Raw genomic sequence first — 20,046 nt, forward strand, 5'->3', positions numbered from 1 at the left:
CACACTCAACCTTTGGAGAATTATGCAGCTGTTAACAAACTAAGTTAAGTTAAATGTAAGCTAAGAGACGGTAAGTAAATAAGTAAAGTTGTAGAACAGATGTATAGTATGAACCATTTATATAAAAATAAAATTAAAAAAAAATGAAACCCTTGGCCTAAGTACATACATATGTATGTAAATGCCTTTTACAAAGGTCTGGAAGGCTACCATCAAACTGTTAATGGTGGGCAGGAGTGGAAACAGGGCAGAGTTCTGAAATATGTTTCTTTTTTATTATTCGTACTTCTCTTCTGTTTGAATTTTATTGTATTTAAAAAACACTCTGGAGGGGTGCTTGGGTGGCTCAGATGGTTAAGCGTCTGCCTTAGGCTCAGGTCATGATCCCAGGTCCTCGGATCGAGCCTCAAGTTAGGCTGCTTCTCTCTCTCACTCTGCTGCTCCCCCTGCTTGTGCTCTCTCGCTCTCTCAGTCAAATAAATAAATAAAATCTTAACAAAAATAAAAAAAAATAAAAAACACTCTGGAATACAAAAATAGCCAAAAAATAATAGAGCAATGCAAGTTAAATACTTAGTTAACGAGGGGGAGCTTCAGCTTCTTCAGCTCCTATTATTTAGTTATTTAAAAAGATTTTATTTGTTTATTTATGAGAGCGAGAGAACACAAGCAGGGGGGAGCAGCAAAAGGAGAGGGAGAAGCAGGTTCCCCACTAAGCAGGGAGTCCAACGATGACATGGGGTTCGCTTCCAGGACCCTGGGATCATGACCTGAGCCAAAGGCAGACACTTAACCAACTAAGCCACCCAGGCACCGCTTCTTCAGCTCTTATTTCACAGGAAAAATGTATTCAATTATTACTTCTGCTATAAAAAACACATTTTTTAAAAAAGTAAAAGAAAAAAATAGTGCACTCCTGAGCTTCATCTCAGACATAGATTATACACATTTGTCATTGGCATGCTGTAACTTACAAGTGTGATTAGCAGCCAGGAAGACAGAAATGGTCTAGTAGAGTGTGATTTGATTCCAAATCTGAGTGAATGGACCTGGGTATGTGGGGTGATGAGGCTTTGCTGGTCTACTTCCTCTTTTAGGCAACACTTGCTCAGGAACTGGGGTCTGGGTCTGCAGGTAAAGGTTATCAGTAAAAGCCATATATAAGGTAGTAGAGGAAGCACAGAGAGAGGAAATGAGGCAAGAGCTGGAAAGAAACCTAAGAGGAACCTGATTTTTTTTTCTCCTTACCATGAGGGGCTCTCTCAAATACTTTTACAAAGAGCCTAAGAAAATTGATGAATTAACTTCTGTGTATGACTCATAGACCCCAGAGAGAAGGCTGGTTTATTTCTAGAACGACATTCCTTGAGGACAAGGCGGCAGAGGTGGCCGACTCTCCACAGGGAACAAAGGGCTTCAGTCCAGCGTGTTGGTACCCACACAGGGGAGGTGTGGTGAGACTCAGATGACTTCATGTCATATTTAATGACTTATTCTGTGGCTGAAAAGAGTCTCCAAATGCATTTCTCTTTGACCAGTATGATTAAAACTCTGCCATCTTCCATGAACAGTTCTGAGGATTCATTAACCATGTATTTCATTCATTCTATCAAGCAGTAATTTTAATTGTGTACTATACAGAAGATGAAATATTGTACACAGCACAAAGATTATATGATACTCTTTTCCCTTAAGAAGTTTATAAAGCTATGTTATTCTTGACCATTCCTCCTCAAACTGTCATCTGCCACATTTATGTACTCGGTACTACTGTGATAAATATGAAGTCACCGCCCAAGAAATGTTCCTCGTGAGTAAAGAGAAAGTATCTTTTTAACAACATGAGTTTTGTCAGAGGCAAAACAAGAAGTAATTTAATTTTTCTAAGCCTGAGGCCTGGGCTTCAATTTGAGTAACAAGTATGGAAAGAACTGAACCCAAAACTTCAGAAAGGCCATATCATTATTAAAGCATGAGAAGGCAGATACAAAATGAAAGACATGGAATTGAGTGAAGGCTCTTTAAAAGTGGAGAGGATAATAGGGTTTAGCTTTCAAACAACAGATTTTGCAGAAGAGAAATAAGTGTTTCTTTTCTTTTTCCCAGGGAAAGAGTGGAAGATTAGAAACTCCTACCATGGCAATATAAGGAGACCACAGCAACTTATCTCCCACCAAAAACCTGGAAACAGAAAAACAGGACTTTCCTTAGATAGTTAAACTACAATATCAACAGAGTGGTGAGGCCAATGAAAAATAGTTACCTTAAGAAAAGAGAATGGCTTACTGACCAGAGCAAGATTTGGCTATAGCCTATGGATGAGACTGGCTTATCCACAGAATGAATGTGTCCATTAGAAGGGGAAAGGGTTGGCCGGAAATGGAGCACAGAGAAAGGAAGCAACAGGAGAAGGCACAGGTAGTGCCCATCTGAGTGTGACTCAGAGGAGAGGGCATGCTGGCGCTGGCTGTGTTTGTCAAGTCTCTGCTGTTCTTGGTGTTATGATGGTTATGGTTCTCCATCTAAGATATTCTGACTTATACTTTGGTCTTCAGCGGTAAGGTGAGTCTATCTCTGAGATGCTGCTGACAGAATCAACTTTCTGATCCTGCAAAGCTGAAGAACCAAGCCTGAAATGTGCTGCCTTTATGAAGGAAAATGCCAGCCTTCCCTGCAGACACCCCATCAATGTTCCTGAAGTTTTTTCCAATTTCTTAACCTACAGGTTCTTGGGAGATCCACAGAGCTTCTTCATTTGCAAAAGTTCTCATGTAATCCCCATAGAGGCTCCGTACTTCAGATTTGAGTCCACAGTTTTGCAGGCTCAGAAGGGAGTCAGCAGTTTCTCAGGGACAGTCACATTGGCCAAGCTAAAGACGAATCTGGAAACCAGAACACACTAGAGGGAGAACTTTTTATCCATTTTCTGTCACTGGTTCAGGCATTCCTTTCCTTGTGCCTGGATCATGGCAGTAGTGTCTTAGTTGTCCTATCAATTCCATTCCTTCCCCTCCAGTACTTATGTACTACTACCAGTTAATTTTTCTAAAACATGGTTTCATCAGTTCCCTCCTTTGCTAAAGACCACATACTGCCTTCCTTGGACATTTTCTTTATTCGCCTTACTCACCCTGTACACTTGATTCTACTCATTATTCCTCAAATACCCCACTCTTCCCTTCTGTGATGGCTCATACGGTTCGTCCCCACCCCTGCCTGTCGAGATCCTCTATGCCTATTCATTCCCCATTCCCTAGCTCAGTAGCTAGCTTAGAGCTGAAGCTTAGCAAATGCCTGTTGAGTTCAACAATGCTCCCCCTCCTCAGCTCTAACTACTTTTTCCTGTAACTCTTCTGCTTCAACTAAATTAGTCTCCTTGCCACATGACTTCCTTCCTTCCTTAGAGCGTTTATTACTCTGTCAATCCATGGCTCACTCCTCCCCCAAAACTCAGCTCCAAACTGACTCTGTCCCGGAAGTTATGTTTAATTATATCCTCCCTTATTTGGGTTTAATCATCAACTCTTGCGTATCTGTGGACTTCATTTGGGCAATACTAATTACTCTTGCTAATCTGTTTCTTCAGAAGGGTTTTCTTCACTTTCCGTGAGTTTATGAAAATGGTGGGATGTGATGGAAAGAGCAGGATTTGAATTGCAACTTGAAATAGTTATGTGACTTTGGACAAAGTGGGGGTAGTACAACCTATTTCATAGTTATAGTGAGACATGAGAAGTGAGATGATTATCTATGAATGGGATGCCTAGGTCCAACAAATGGCATTTTCTTCCTTTTCTCTCATCAACAAAATGATTTGCTCTTACAAGATAAGACAGTGCTTTCCTTTTTTAAAAAACTTCTCCCCCCCCCCCGTCACTTCCCTTGGCGACTGCTTTCTCCCCACCACTAACATGTAAGAACACCAAAGATCAGAGAACTGTGTTTCTCACAGATACAATGAAATGTGCTAAACCGGGCACCTGGGTGGCTCAGTTGGTTAAGCTTTTGCCCTTGGCTCAGGTCATGATCCCAGGGTCCTGGGATGGAGCCCCACATCGGGCTCACTGCTCGTCAGGGAGTCTGCCTCTCCTGCCCCCACCCCCAACTCGTGCTCTCTCTTCTTCCCTTTCCCTTTCTCTCACAAAAATAAATAAATAAAATCTTAAAAAAAAAAAAAAGAAATGTGGTAAACCTGGGGAATGGGAAGAGACCTGTCTCTCCTCAGATGTTGAAGAGCAGCTCCCATCTTGACTAGAGAGCAGGGCACTGGGCACTGAATGAGACGGTCCCACTGACGGTATGAAATAAGAAGGTTACAGGAGTGTGGCTCTGAGTATTTGGGCGGTGAGGACGAGGAAGGACTGGTTCACTGCCGCCAAGCTGTGGTCAGCATTCACATTCAGTGTTTGGACTTGCCCTGCCCTCCTGTGGCCACAAGTAGTGACACCATTTACTGAGCTCTTGTGGAAGGCCCACAATAATAGGAAAAACTAACAGAGCCAAATGATTGAAAATAAGGTAATGCCTAACGCAGTCCTTCTCAGAATTCAACCCAAAAACAAGGTTACAAAATGGAAATGTGTTTAAGATAGAAGAATGCAACACTTTAACACACAAACAGACATAGAATATCTAAAGTAGAGACCTAGGAAAATGATGCTCCAGCTTAGTCCTGTAGATCCTCCCCAGTCCCACAAAGGCCCTGACCTATAGGCCAGAACTGTTCCTTTCCAAATGGCCCTCATATGGTCTGTTCTTGAGCAGGATGGACTTTAGAGGTTCTGGGAACCCCCTGAAATTGTATATAACTCCATCTGTATGTGCATAGGTGTATTCTAATGGGGTAGAGGAGGGGGACAGGTCCTTAATTTTTATCAGATTCTTGAGAGTGCTGTGACTCCAAAAATGTCAAAGGCCCCTGCAAAAACTATGGAACTGTGATATCTTGGCCTTCCCAGGCCAGTTGGCAATCAGTGTTGTCTAGCTTCTGAATATGGGAGTAGTACAGGATGTTAATAACTAGGATAAGTAATCAGAGTAGACAAAGTTTGCTCAGGAACAACTGTGCAGAGTCATTTAGCCACTGTATTTAAAATCAACAATGGAATGAGGGTAATCTCCAATAGCTCACAGTGTTGGGGGCAACCTGGCTTGTCTTTCTGAGCTAGTGTGCCTCATTTATGGAGGTGATGCTTGGACCCTGGGAAAAAGGAGAAGCTCCTTGAAAGGAGGTAGCAGGGTAGTGATGATTATAATGGTGCAGACTCTCTAGAGAAGTGAGTGCAGGACTGACCAAGTGGTGACCATCTTCCTAAGGTTCTAATCTACAAGAGCAAAACATCATTAGAACTGCAATGAGAATAGAGAGACTTTATTTCCCAGAACTCTTCTCAGAGAGAGTAGTGATGTCATTCATTCATTCATCCTTTCATTCATTTGTCATTCAAATAATTATTTATTAATGCCTTCTATGATCCAGGCACTGATTGTGTCAACAAAGAAAGAGACAAATTCTCTGCTTTTGTGGCTTACATTCTAGTGGGAGAAGAAACAATAAACAATCAATAAACAAACAGTGGAAACAAAAAACAATTACAGATAATGATAGGTACTATGAATAAAAATAAAGCACGATAAGGGTATGGTGTGTGTGTGTGTGTGTGTATAAGACAGAGAGAGAATTTTTAGTTTGGGGGTCAGGTAAGTATTCTCTAAGAAGGTGATAATTGAGCAGAGTCTTAAACTAAGTGAAGGGGTGAGTCATGAAAGTGAAGGAGTGGGTCTTGCTATCCATGCTACTGGAGGAAAAACAAGAAAGCTAAAGAAGAATAAGGGAGGAAGTAAGGACTGGCTGATAAGCTGCTGGGTGAAGGATGAGAACCTCAAAGGAGCATGCTCAGGTAACAAAGGTAGTCATTGCAGTCGCTTCTAAGAAGGGTGGGTTCCATTACTGCAAGGCTTAGGTTTTCCTTAGGAAAGTGTGCAAGATGGGGGCAGAGCAGGGCCAGCACTCCTTTCCTTTCTCTTTCTAGCTTTGGCTCCTAAACAATTGTTGAATTAGTATTTTAAAAATATTTGTTTGCAGGTATACAAAACTATTAGCTTGTGTGGAATGCCCACATGTCTCTGCTCAGCCATCCCACACGTTATTTCCTGTTCTGTGGTGGTAGTGAGTGGTGGTGGAAGGAGAGGAAAGGCATCTGGGAAATCCCATGAGCAGAGCTCAAGCAGAGACCCATCAGCGTGGAGTGGACATGCCTCTTTCCTAGCTCTAGGTCGTTAACCAGAGAGTTCCATGGTAGACGGTCAAGCTGATACAGCCTGAGGTGGGCTAAAAAAAGACTCAACTGTTAACTAAAGAATAAAATCATTGCAAAATGATTTACAGTGGCTGCTTTACACTGTTAGTGACAAGCTCAGGAACAATGCCTCCCCCCAGCTCTGACACAGATACCAACCTAATTTCAAAGTAAGCATATGAATTAGGAAAAGAAAATATTTCCAAAGCAATTGCTTTGGCTGGGAGATTTTAGAATCTCTTTTTCTCAGGCTGTGTATTTCTAAAGGAGCAGAAGCCTGTGACTACTGGTGGAGACTGCTCCGTGGGGAGAAGCTGCACTGCATCCCTACACCTCTGGAGCCCTGGGAACAATCCCGAGTGACAAGGAGCTGACAGTATTCCCTGCTAGCCAATCTGTTTTGAGTTGCATAACTTGCCCTGCTCTGGCCAGCCCCAGCCAAGAGGAGATGCTGGAGACAGATGCAGGAAAGGAGAGTCTTGGTTAGTGAAGGGGGTGTGTACACCTGAGGGCACCAGGTATAGCACCTTATCCCCCTCTGTGCCTGCAGCACTAGCACAGTGTCTGGCATACAACAGGAGCTCAGTAAATGCTGCACCACCAGCCTGTTGCTTGCTTTGCGACCTTAGACTAATCTCTTCATCACTCTAAGCTCAATTTCCCATCTGTAAAGTGGGAATGGTAGTAATACCGAGGCTTAGGGCTCATTTGAGTATAAAACGATGACACCTGAAAGCACTCTGTAACTTTAAAGCATCACGCAACTATAAGGGATGGAAGATTAGAAAGCTGTCTTGCAGCTGTCTACATGTGAACATTTTAGTCAGGAAAATCCAGTGCCATTTCTTTCTTTTCTTCCTTCCTTCCCTCCTTTCCTTCCTTCCTTCCTTCCTTCCTTCCTTCCTTCCTTCCTTCCTTCCTTCCTTCCTTCCTTCCTTTCTCTCTTTCTCTCTTTCTTTCTGTGATATTTTTCTCTTCAGGAAAGTATATGATCCAAGTTGTAAGAAAATACATTTTATCTATGGGCCTTAAGAGCTCTATTTTCATTTTATAAAAAAAAAATGCAACCCACATGCAAAAGAGGTTGGTCCCTACTGATTGAGATATATCAAAGTCTAAGCATAGTTTGACTTGGAAAACACTAGACTTAGAAGGTATTTAAAGGGTTCTCTTTTTCTGCACAAACATATTTACATATTCTATAAGCAAAAGAGCATTTGATGTAAATTGCAATGCAAATCTGAAAAGCTGACTGGGAGAAAGTGTTTTCATAGGCAGTGCGTTGAGGGCGAACAGGGAAATGGGTTATTTAGGAGGTTTGCATGAAGAGGAAGTGGGGCTAGGAAGGCATTGCATCTATTGGTATGGCCCCAAGAACTAGCCTAAGGAGATTTGCCTCTGTAATGCCCAAGGAAGCCAAGGTAAAGATTTACTCTGAAGTGAAAACAAAAGTAGGAGGAACCAAGAAAGAACATAATATTCACTGGGGAGCTAGGCAGAAGAAGGAATAGTTTTAAAAAGACATGGAAGCCTAAGAAAGTCCTAAAATATGTCTAGACAGACTATGTGACAGCTTTGTGATCCTGCATATGTATATACATTTTTGTATTTTTGGAGGTGTGTCTTCAAGGTATTGGATTTCTAGGAGTGGGAGTGGCGAGTAAATGCACATGCCCCAAAACCAAATAATGTAATTAAAATGTGGGCAGAAGATATGAATAGACAGTTTTCCAAAGAAGACATACAGATGGTCAACAGACACATGAAAAGATGCTCAACATCACTGATCATCAGAGAAATGCAAATCTAAACTATAATGAGAGATCACCTCACACCTATCAGAATGGCTAAAGTCAATAATACAGGAGACAACAGGTGTCGGTGAGGATGTGGGGAAAGGGGAACCCTCTTGCACTATTGGTGGGAATGCAAACTAGTGCAGCACTCTGGAAAACAGTATGGAGTTTCCTCAAAAAGTTAAAAATAGAACTACTCTATGATCCAGCAATTGCAGTACTAAGTATTTACCCAAAGAATTACAAAAATACCAATTCAAAGGGATACATGCACCTCAATGTTTATAGCAGCATTATCTACAACTGCCAAACTATGGAAAACAGCCCAAGTGTCCACTGACTGATGAACTGATAAAGAAGATGTCATATATACATATGTATATACATATACACATACACACACATACATATATAGAATGGAATATTACTCAGCCATAAAAAAGAAATCTGCAATGAAATCTTGCCATTTGCCATTGGATGGAGCTAGAGAGTATTATCCTAAGCAAAATGAATCAATCAGAGAAAAACAAATACTATATCATTTCTCTCATATGAAGAATTTAAGAAGCAAAATAAACGAGCATGGGGAAAAAAAGAGAGGGGTGGTTGCAAACCAAGAAACAGACTCTTAACTACAGAGAACAAACTGATGGTTACCAGAGGGGAGATGGGGAGGGATGGGTTAAATAGGTGATGGGTACTGAGGAGGGCACTTGTGATGAGCACCAGGTGTTGTATGGAAGTGACGAATCACTGTATTGTACATCTGAAACTAATATTACACTGTATGTTAACAAACCGGAATTTAAATAAAAACTTAAAAAAAAACTAAAATAGAAAAATAAATGTTCAATAAATGAATCAACAAAAACAAAAACAAAACAAAAAGTAAATGCACATTTCATTTTGTTAGATATTGCCAAATATCCCTCCAAAAGAGTTGTGCACTGTACATTCTATCAGCAATCCAAATGTGTTCTCATACTTTTTAACTTTTGCAAATCTAATAGGTGGAAAGTAGTATGTTGGTGTGGTCTTAATTTTCATTTCTCTAATTATGAGTGAGGTTGAGCATATTTTCATATGTTTAAGGGTCATTAAAAAATATCTTTTGAATTTTCCTTGCATGTCTTTTGTCCATTTTTCTGCAGGGTTTTGGTCTTTTTCTCCAAAGTTTTTAAGTCTTCTTTTTATATTAGAGATATTAGCCCTTCCTCTCCATGTCCCCACCACCCACCCAAGATATAAACTGCAAATACTTTCTCCAATTTTTTCAGTTATCTTTTGACTTCATTTATGGTGCCTTTTGGCATGCCATATTTTTCTTTTGCTATATTTTTATTTTTACATAGTTAAACAAATTACTGCACATGGATTTTGAGTCACAGGTAGAGAAACTTTCCCTATTCTAAAATTATAAAGGTATTCACCAATGTTTTCTTTTACTACTCTTTAAATATTATTCTTTACTTGGAATACTTTCTAGATGGTAACCAGTTGCCCCAGCACCTCTTTCGGAACAAGTCCATCTGTGCCCTTGTAATTTGAGAGGCCACCTTTATCCTATACTAAATTTATGTCTGTATTTGTGTCTATTTCTGTCCCCAATTAGTCCTTGTATTGTGCTAACTAGTGCTCCAGTGCTAGGTATATGATGGGGCTGATTTCAGATGGGGAAGTGGCCAGATTGTCCAAGGCTGGGTGGGAATAACACAGGTCATTCGCCAAAGTAAAGCAGAAGTATGTGCTTCTGTAGGTGTTAGGGGATGAGAAGGAGAAAAGAGGAGGAGTGAAAAGTTGGGATTTAATCGGAAGAACTTTTAAGTCATAGTCTTGTAAATACAGAGAGAAATGATGGAGGACTTGAGTTTACTGAAGTGAATGGAATATAGAAAAGGAAGTAAAAAGAAAGAACCAAACTGATCAATAGTGAAAGGGGTCTTCCAGTCTGGTTGGGTTCTAATTTCCTTATAAATAATAGCTATAAACTCTAGATAATATAGTTTTAAAAAGCAACAACAATCTGAGGACTGTGGAGACTGAACAAAGGTAGATTTCAGAGAGGAACTGAAACTTGGGAGCAAGTGACCAGCAAAGAATGAGTTCCCTGAGGGTGGCCCAGTTGTAACAGTGTGAACTTAGTATAGCAGCTAAAACTTCACTAGAAAGGCCTCAGTCTTTTACTGGCCTTACCAGGGGAAGAAGCCACGGGCAACGAGAGCCCATAGAAAGTGAGGAAGAAATCCAAGAAAGGAGAGAGCCTGAGAACGCTAAATTATGTGTTTAAAACTCAGTCCAGGCACCTTGCTGACCCTTGCACCACATGTGCATGGGACAAACTGAAAGCAGCTCATAGTTGAGGCTTAAAGAATGCAACTGAGATCTGAGTCCCTGACTACTGCAGGCCAAGACAGGTTGCACTTTGCATCTAACAAAGTTAGCTGTCTACCAAAACAAACATTTTTCACAGTAATATACTAGAATCTGGAATTCCGATAACAACATTCACAAAATACAACCCAAATGTTTTTGGCATACAGAGTCAGAAAATGTGACCCAGTCTCAAAGGAATATACACTCAACAGATGCAAACACCAATATGATAAAGGTATCAGACTTATCAAAGATTTTAAAACAGCATAATTATATAACTATACATATAAATTATAATTATGCTCAACAAGGAATGGAAAATATGTTCATAATGAATGAAAAGATAGGAAATATCAGGGAAATAGAAAATATAAAAAATAATATGGAAATTTTAGAACTGAAAAATATAATATCTGAACAAGAAAATTCACTGCGTGGGTTTGAGAATGAGAGATGAGAGGCAATGAATTTAAAGATAGGTCAATGGAGATAATTTAATCTTAAAAAGAGAAAGAAAAAAAATCTGAACAAGATAAAACCAACCACAGAGGCTTGGAAAACTGTAAAACAATTTAAAAAGGTTTAACTTGTGGGTAATTGGAGTCCCAGAAAAAGAGACAAAGGGGAATGAGATGGAAAAAATATCTGAGGAGATGATGACAGGGAATTTCCCATATTGAATCAAGGATATAAATTTATAGGTTGTGATACTGTGGCTTATAATAAGAAATACATATTTGGTCTTTGTCTTGTTTCTGGCAGAGCTCCTAAAACCTTTGGAATTTCCTAAGTGAGAAAGCAATAAAGGTATCTTTTGTCATGTTAATGAGGCGACGTTTGGAAAGCACCTAAGGATGGGGTCAGTTGCTAGAGGAGTCAGTCCCGTGATTAGAGGTTGGAACTTTCAGTTCCACACTGTGACCTCTGGGGAGGAGAAAGGGACCCAGAAGTTGAATCACTTGTCGACCAATGATTTAATCAACTGTGCCTATGTAATGAATTCCCCATGAAAACCCCTAAAAGGATGTGGTTCAGAGAGCTTCTGGATTGATGAACATGTAGAGATTTGGGGAGAGTGGTGTGCTGGGAGAGGGCATGAAAGCTCTGATCCTCTGTTCTCACACTTCGTCCTATGCATTTCTTTTATTGGGCTGTTCCTGATTTATATCCTCCTATAATAAAATGGTAATCTAGTAAGTAAAATGTTTCTCTGAGTTCTGTGAACCACTCTAACAAATTACTCAAATCCAATGAGGTGGTCATCGGAACTTCTGATCTATAGCTGATCAATCAGAAGCATAGGTGACAACCTGGACTTGTGATTAGTATCTGGTATGTGTGTGTGTGCGTGTGCACATGTGTGAGCTTTTTTTGTGGGACTGAGCCCTTAATTTGTGGATCTGATTTGTCTCTGGATACCGCCAGAATTGAGTTAAGTTGTAGGACACCCAGCTGGTGTAGAATTGCTTGCAGAAAAATGCCCCTACACATTGAAATTGGGTACAGAATTGTTATAGATTCAAGAAGCTCAGTGAACCCTAAATAAGAAATCTGTGCCTAGTCACATCATTGTAAAGCTGCTGAAAAACAAACATAAGGAGAAAATTCTTAAAAGCTGCCAGATAAATGATCCTTTACATACAGGGGAAAGTGATTCAAGGACTGTGATATTTAATTAGAAACCACGGAAGGCCAGAAGATAGTGGAACAACATTTTTAACATGCTGAAAGAAAAAAAATATTCTGTCAACCCATAATTATATATACAAGAAAAATACTCTTCAAGAATGAAGATGAAATATGCATTTTCAGATAAATAACAACTAAGAGAATTTGTCACCATCAGAACTAGCTATAAGAAATACAAAAATTCTTTGAGCTGAAGGTCATAATATCCAAAGGAAACTTGGATCTTCAGGAATGAGTGAAGAGCATTGGAAAAGAAAAGAATATTTTTCTCTTAGTTTCATCAAAATACATGATTGTTTAAAGCAAAATTTATAATACTGTCTTGTGTAATTTATAACGTAGATGTAATCCACATGGCAACTTCTAAATAAAAGACAGTATGTGTCTGTGTGTGTGTGAAGGGGATAAATGGACCTACATGGTTGCAAAGTTTATATATTTCACATGAAATGGTTCTATATTAATTCTAAGTAGGCTGCAGAAAAGTTAAAAAATATCTTTTAATCCCTGTAAGGTTTCTACATTTTATGTAAAATATAATAATCTTATTTTATTTATTTTATTTATTTATTAGAGAGAGAGAGAGAGAGCACAAGTGGGGAGGGAGTAGCAGAGGGAGAAGGAGAAGCAGGCTCCCTGCTGTGCAGGGAGCCAGACGTGGGGCTCCTTGGGATCATGACCTGAGCTGAAGGCAAACAACTGATTGAGCCACCCAGGTACCCCTCTTATTTTTTTTTAAGTGACCTCTATACCCAATGTGGGGCTCAAACTCACAATCCAGGATCAAGAGTCTCATGCTCCACCGACTGAGCCAGCGAGGCACCCTAAAGTATTGTAATCTTGCAGCTTCTATGTTTTATGCAAAGTGGTACTATACTGACTCTGAGTAGACTGTGAAAAGTTAAGGATCTATAACATAATCCCTAGAGAAGCCACTAAAAAGTAATGTAAGGAAATATAGCTAAATTACAAAATATAAATTAAAACAGAATTCTAAAAATATTAATAATCTAAAAAAGTGGGAAAGCAGTGAAAGGGTGAACAAAAACCAGAGGAGACAAAAAATAAAATGGTATACCTAAATCCAACTGTATCAATACTTATGGTAAATATTAATGGACTATATACTCCAAATAAAAGGCAGAGATTAACAGAATGGATAAAAAGCAAGACCCATTTACATGCTGTGTATAAGAGGTACACTTTAATATAAAGGCACAAATGGGTTGAAATAAATGGATGAAAAAAGATGAACAATAAACACAGTAAGACCCAACAAAAATAAAAACATGTCATACAAAGATTTGTTTATGGATATTTGCAGCAGCTTTAGTCACAATAGCCAAAAATTGGAAACAACTGAAACACCCATTAACAGGTGAATGGTTAAACAAAATGTGGCATATTCATACAATATACCACTAGTCAGCAATAATAAGAAACTATGGTATAAACAACAACATAGATTAATCTCAAAGTCTGAAACAAGTACTATATGATTCCATTTATGTAAAATTCGAACTAATCTACACACAAGAGATACATCGTAGCATACACTAGGGAATGAATCGGGAGGGAAGGAGCGTAAAGGGGCAAAACGAATCTTTTAAGGATGATAGAAATGTTCTGTATTTTGATTGTAGTGATGATTTGTTGGCATATGCAACTGTCAAAACTCATTGAATTTACACTTTGAATGGGTACAATGTACAGTGTGTAAAATATTTCTTCATAATCTTGGAGAGGAAATTTTTAAAAATTTTCTATTTTCAAATAACTTTAGATTTTCTGTTGAACTCTAAAAAAATTCTTTAATTCAATTTAAAAAAGGGAAGAACTAACATTTTCTGAGACCATGGCTTCTGTTAATGAAATAAGCAGATGTCTCTCTGTATTGAAAATCTTTAGGTAATAAATACAACAGTGGTTCTAATTTAGTCTTAACACCACAGGGAAATGACTTTAATGTGGTTATCAAAGACAAACTCAATGAACAGCTGCGTTTTCTGGTCTATTTTCCAAGACACTGGCAGGGGAAACAATATGTGGAGTTTGACAATTGCACTGAAGCATGAAGCATATAAGTTTTGTTTTTGTTTTTGTTTTTACTTTTTTTTCTGAACTCCTTTAGGAAGCAATGAATCTTTACCTTCTATGTTTGGATTGTTAACATTGGTGTTTTCTGAGAACACATATGGATACAATAGCTTTCCAAAAGAGTTGATATTAATCCCTAGCAAAGTCTAGAGGAAATACTAAACAGATGGTTTGTGAGCACTTAGAAAGGGAACCTGATATCCTTGTGTACAAGGCCGAGAAGTGCAGGCTGGCTGACAGCATCCTTAGGTTGATTTGTAACTGGCTGAAAGACTTGTATACTCAACAAGTACGCTGCTGTCAGTCTGGACAGATGCCCTCTGGATGCCAAAGTGCATTGATCATACCAGCCATTTTAATTCTGGTATATTTATTACTTAGCCATTCTTTAGAAAGCTATTATAAAATTTTTATTATATGCAAATGAACACATGCAACATTTATGTAAGCTATAAGCACAACACCAATAGGAACATTCATGAATCCTTTATTCAACTTAAGATATAGAATATCAACAATACTACTAAGATATCTGTATCCTTTTTCCTGATCTTCTCCAAGGGAAACCTTGCCACATTGAATTTTTTTTTTTAAATTTTCTTTTCCTTTTAAAAGTAGTTTCATTATTTTAAACAAATGTTTTATTATTTTAATTTTGCTTGAACTTTATAAAGAGGTATCATATTTTATATCTTTGGTTATCTGCTTTTTTCTCAATATTGAGACAATTCATCCACATTGTATGTAGCTGTGGTTCATTCATTTTCATAACTATATGATATTCCACTTCGTGAATATACCTTATAATATTTGTTCATGCCTCATTCAATGGACATTTTGAGTGGTTTCTAATTTTTTGACTTTTTGAATAATATCAATATTCACATTCCTGTATGTGTTTCTAGGTACACATTTGTAGAAGTTTTTGTGGAGATATTCTCCTAGGAGCGGAATTGCTGGATTATAGGATATTGTGAATGTAACTTTACAACAAAATGACAAGCTGTGTACCAAATTTACACTCTATCAGTGTATAAGAGTTTCTACTGCTCTGCTACTGTAAACACTACAGTGAAACTTCTTGCAAACTAGTGGGCATAAAATGATATATCATTATTTCAATTTGTATTTCCCTGTTTAATAATGAGGGTGATAAATTTTCTTATATTAATTTACCACTAACATTTCCTCTTCTGTGAAATGCCCATTCAGATCTTTTGCTCATTTCAAAATTGGATTTTTTTAAGAAGTTGTTTAATGTGGACACCAGCTCTTTATCGGTCATTTGAATTAGATATAGAGTTACGATTTGTCTTATCACTTTCTTTTTTTTTTTTTTAAGATTTTATTTTTTTATTTGACAGAGAGAGAGACAGCCAGCGAGAGAGGGAACAAAGACAGGGGGAGTGGGAGAGGAAGAAGCAGGCCCCCAGCGGAAGAGCCTGATGTGGGGCTCAATCCCAGGACTCTGGGATCACGCCCTGAGTCGAAGGCAGACGCTTAACAACTGAGCCACCCAGGCACCCGTCTTATCACTTTCTTATGGTGTCTTTTGAGACTGGGGGGTGTATTTGGTTGTTTTCTTATTTCTTTTCCCCTTCCTTCCTTCCCTCCTTCCCTCCCTTCCTTCCTTCCACTTGTGGAAGAGTTTGTATAGGATTGGACTGATCTGTTCCTTGAAAGCTTGATAGAACTCAATTGTAAAGCCATCTAAGATTGGTACATTATGGGAACCATTCAGATCTTTTATTCGTGAGTTAAATTTGATATCTTTTTAGGAATGTGTCCATTTTTGTCTAAATGTTTGAATTCATAGTTCTATCTGCAGTTATGTTCCCTTTTCCCAACCCTAACATAGTTTCTTCTGTTTTTTTCCCTTCTCTTTTTCCTTCATTAGTTTCACCAGAGGATTCTCTGTTTATCAGTTTTTTCAAAGAACCAGTGTTTGAATTGTTATTTCTATTGCCCTTTTCAACTAGGGCAGTAAAGAGAATGGTAAAGTATGGGAGATTTGGAGTCAGACTGCTTAGACTTGAATCCTTATTCTATCTCTTAACTGAGAAACCTTGGGAAAGCTAATGTGCATAAGGAACTATGCCATAGTTTCTTCATCTAGATACATGAGGATTAATAAGATAATATGTGGAAACTATTTATTTATCTATCTCTATATATCTATATATTTCAGAGAAGGAGGAGGGGCAAAGGGAGAGGAAGAGAGAAACTCTCAAACAGGCTCCATGCCCAGCACATGAGCCCAATGCAGGGCTCGATCTCATAACTCTGAGATCATGACCTGAACTGAAATCAAGAGTCAGATGCTTAACCAACTGAGCCATCCAGGTGCCCCTGTGGAAACGATTTAGAAAAGAAAGTGTTTGGACAGTAAGTGTTTAATAAATGTTGCTATTATTATGATCCATAAACAAAAGTTAGAGTAGGTTAAGAGACTGTGGCTTTTATTTCATATATCTTTTCCTTGAGGCTCAGAACTTACTTAAAAATGAGTAAAGCTAGCAGCATTATTCCCTCCATCAATGGCTCTTTTATGGAGTTAACTTTGGCTGCTGGAATTGCTCTCCTAGACCCTAAATTTATGATCAAGATCCAGCATTAGGGATCTGCTCTAATGAGCAGGGTCGGCATATATGTTAAGAGGGCATATAAAGATAAAGAAGACCACCAGCTTCCCCTGTGAGAGGTATACCTCCTCATAACTCTATTTCACAGACCAACACTTCTAGTCCTCTTTTAAGAGCAAAAGAGGAACAAAATGGATAAATAACGGAAAAGAAAAGCTACAAAAACTGTGGGAAAAGTTTTATAATATTATGTTACATGAAAACAAAATACCACATATGTGAATTATAACTATCTAACCTAAACATGATTGTGAATACCGAGAAACAATGTGCAAAAATAAAATCAGTATAATCAGATAGTAGGATTATGAATGATTTTAAATCTAAAAAAAATTTTATGGTCCTATCTTCTTTCTCAATAAAATATTGTTAGAGTTTGAATTTTTCTCAGTAAAAGGGCATATATAAAAAGGTTCTACTACTACTACTACTTTTTTTTTAAATTTTATTTATTTATTTGTCAGAAAGAGAGAGAGAAGACACAAGCAGGGGGAGCAGAGGGCAGAAGGAGAAGCAGGCTCCCCGCCAAGCAATGAGTCTGATGCAGGACTCGATCCCAGGACCCTGGGATCATGACCTGAGCAGAAGGCAGATGCTTAACCAACTGAGCAACACCAGCGTCCCATACTATTACTACTATTAATATCACAAATAATGTTTATTTACTGCTCATATGTGCCAGGCACTCTTCTAAGTGCTTTATATGCAAGGTGTATTTAATCCTCATAAAAACCTTATGAGGCAGCTACTCTTATTAGCCCTATTTTGTAAATGAAAAAATTGTGGAATAAAAAGTTTAAGTAACTGTTCAAGGTCACACAGTTCTTCAGTAAAATGTAAAAATCCAACTGGATGGTTGAATAAATAGTGATGAATTTATACAGTAAAATGCTTCCTAGCTGTTAAAAGGAATAGATTAGTTCTCTATGTGTCAATATGAAAAAAAAATTGGATAATAAGACAAATGAAAAAATAAAAATGTAGACAGAACAGTGAGTACTGTATAGTTACATTTTTGTGAAAGTGTTGATAACAACAATGTTACATGTGTGTCCATATCCATGTAGTGTAAGGAAAATTATTCAGCAGAATGTGCCCTGCCCTGCTAATGGTGGTTATCTCTGGAGAGCAGAATTTTGGGTCATTTTGAATGGTCTATATTATACTTATGCAATATTTTAATTTGTACAACTTGTAATAAAAAATGGTAAAATGACCAGACAAAAGCTACTACAAAGAGAGCTAGACTGGATCTTCCAGCTAAATTTTAAAATAAAGAAAAAATGCACCAGTTAGACCAAGCAGGAGCAGATGAAAAGAAGCACCATTTATGGGGCGCCTGGGTGGCTCAGTCAGTTAAGTGTCTGCTTTCAGCTCAGATCATGGTCCCAGGATCCTGGCATCGAGTCCCACATTGGGCTTCCCGCTCAGCGGGGAGTCTGCTTCTCCCTCTACCCCTCCTTCTTGCTCGTGCTCTCTCTCTCTAAAATAAATAAATAAAATCTTAAAAAAAAAGAAGCACCAATTGTGTGGTTGAAAGAAAATATATAATAGGCTATATGGTCTGAATATTTATAGAAAACCTTAACTTATATGAATGTGATTTAAAGTTACTCTTTTCATTTTGGATTTTGTTAAAAAATTTTCTAAAATGTGAATCTACTTTCTTCATTCCTAAGTTCATTTTTATTTTGATGATTCTGGATCTTGCAGTCTCCAAGTCATCTTTATAATTAGTTCTCACTGCGTAGGACTGCACTAAAGGAGGCAGAATTTTGACTGATTGAAGGACATACTCTCACAGTTATTTTTTAAATGAATCTGTATCAACATTTCCCTGTAACTGGTCTCTCTAAAAGTGGAGTAGAGAAACTTTCTCTTTAATAGATGATCATGGTTACCAGAGTTAACAAAAATTAGACTCCAGAAGTGCTTGAATTAATTCATGATATTCATGGGCTACAAAGGGAAGCTATGAGTGTTTGACATATGAGCCTAACTATTTGAGTTGACGTCTGAGAGGGTGACCATCACCTCTCCCAAGTCATTTGTTTTTTTCCATTAATTCACTTATTTTTTCAAGAAACATTTATTGAGAATCTACTATGTGCCAGGCTGAATGATATATGCTGGTGATACAAAATACATCAGACACGGTCTTATCCTCAGATAACTTACAGTCCACTTGGGACCTGGCCATTAAAAACAAATCTCAGAAATATTAAACCACCTATATGCAAAAATTTTCAGAAGTATTAACAAGATTAGCTGACTTTTACTGAACATTTATTATATACTAATGAACACACATCATCTCATTTAATCCACACAATTACTGCATAGGGCAGGAATTAGTAACTAAGGCTTAGACAGACTAAGTGCCTCACTCAAAGTTACACAGCTAGTAAGTGACAGAACTGGAGTTTAGACTCAGACAACCTGATTCTGGAACTCTCACCTTTTTGAGAATGGAGAAGTTGCTTTTGCTAATCTTTTCATAAGGACACCAAGATGAGGCAAACATCAATGGAATATAATAGTTATGAGGAAAGTACAGGCAAACTGGGAAGATTTCAAGCTATGAACCATACATATACTTAGCCCACAAAGAGGAATTACAAGCAATTTATGGGGTGATGCATTATTTATAAGCAAATAGGAGGTTACAAGATCATCAGCAGTGACACAAGGTAGAAAGCAGTCTTCCTGAATGTAAAAGCTCTTCTATACAGCTCTAGCCCACCAACTATTCTAAATAAAGGCATCAGGTGACCTCTCAGTACTCTGAGGTCTGTGCCACTAGAGATACAGGAAATTCTTAATGGATACAGTCACTGAAGGGAGAAAAGGACATAGTCCATGCCTGATATATCCATGGCCAAAGAGAAAGAAAAAGAGCTTCTCTCTCGCAGATTCAGTTTGAGAACATACTAGGGAGGACTCTGGTGACCTGAGGAACTACGATGGCCTCACCTGGGTGATGGCCCACTCTTTGACCAGGAAGGTAAGGTGTTACTAGAGAATGGGGATTCAGGGGATGCTGGGCAGACCTAGATCTTTCTCCACAGGTGTCATCAATTCATTCAACAAATATCACCTGTAATCTAGGATATGCTACACACTGAGACACAGAAATGAGTAAGACAAATT

General features: G+C 38.3%; 1 protein-coding gene across 2 annotated transcripts in view; it reads right to left on the reverse strand.

Moving 5' to 3' along the window:
• Positions 1 to 20,046, reverse strand: part of M1AP (meiosis 1 associated protein) — a 64,404-nt gene that overhangs the window by 22,285 nt on the left and 22,073 nt on the right. The window lies entirely within an intron of this gene.

This window comes from Ursus americanus, chromosome 7, assembly GCF_024610735.1.
Source record: "Ursus americanus isolate L20-20 chromosome 7, mUrsAme1.1.p, whole genome shotgun sequence".
Taxonomy (NCBI): Eukaryota; Metazoa; Chordata; class Mammalia; order Carnivora; family Ursidae; genus Ursus; species Ursus americanus.